Here is a 564-nt window from a genome sequence, read left to right as displayed (position 1 = left end):
TCAGGGCGGAGCCTGATGGAGTCCGATGGTTGACACCAGGTCTGAAGAAGTGTAAGTGTGTTTTTAATGTGATCGATGAAAACAAAGCAGCACATTCAACCGTCTTCAAACTGTCACATCACTGATGTCAGGAGTCATCATCAAACTGTCAATAACTGATCAGATGATCAATAACTGCAGCTGTGTCTTGTTCTCTCCATCAGATTCCTGTGAACTCACAATCGACACAAACACAGTGAACAGACAGATCAAACTGTTTGACGACAACAGGAAGGTGAAACATGTGGAGGAGGATCAGTCATATCCTGATCATCCAGACAGATTTGACCTTCGACCTCAGCTGCTCTGTTCAACTGGTCTGACTGGTCGCTGTTACTGGGAGGTCAAGTGGAGCGGACATGTTGAGATATCAGTGAGTTACAGAGGAATCAGCAGGAGAGGAAATATGAAAGATTCTGTGTTTGGATGGAACAATCACTCCTGGAATCTGAACTGCTCTGATACTCTTGGTTACTCTGTCTGTCACAATGACAGAGAAACATATATCTCCTCCTCCTCCTCCTC

General features: G+C 44.9%; 1 long non-coding RNA gene across 1 annotated transcript; it reads left to right on the top strand.

Moving 5' to 3' along the window:
• LOC147820321 (uncharacterized) lies at nt 1-545 on the top strand. Its single transcript, XR_015436828.1, has 2 exons — nt 1-51; nt 204-545. It is a non-coding gene; the product is annotated as an uncharacterized LOC147820321 (long non-coding RNA).
• Nucleotides 546-564: the final 19 nt, after the last annotated feature.

Source organism: Seriola lalandi, unplaced genomic scaffold (assembly GCF_002814215.2).
Source record: "Seriola lalandi dorsalis isolate HSWRI2012SDOR001 ecotype SW California unplaced genomic scaffold, Sedor1 jcf7180001968390, whole genome shotgun sequence".
Classification (NCBI taxonomy): Eukaryota; Metazoa; Chordata; class Actinopteri; order Carangiformes; family Carangidae; genus Seriola; species Seriola lalandi.
This window is presented reverse-complemented; position numbering and strand designations above follow the sequence as displayed.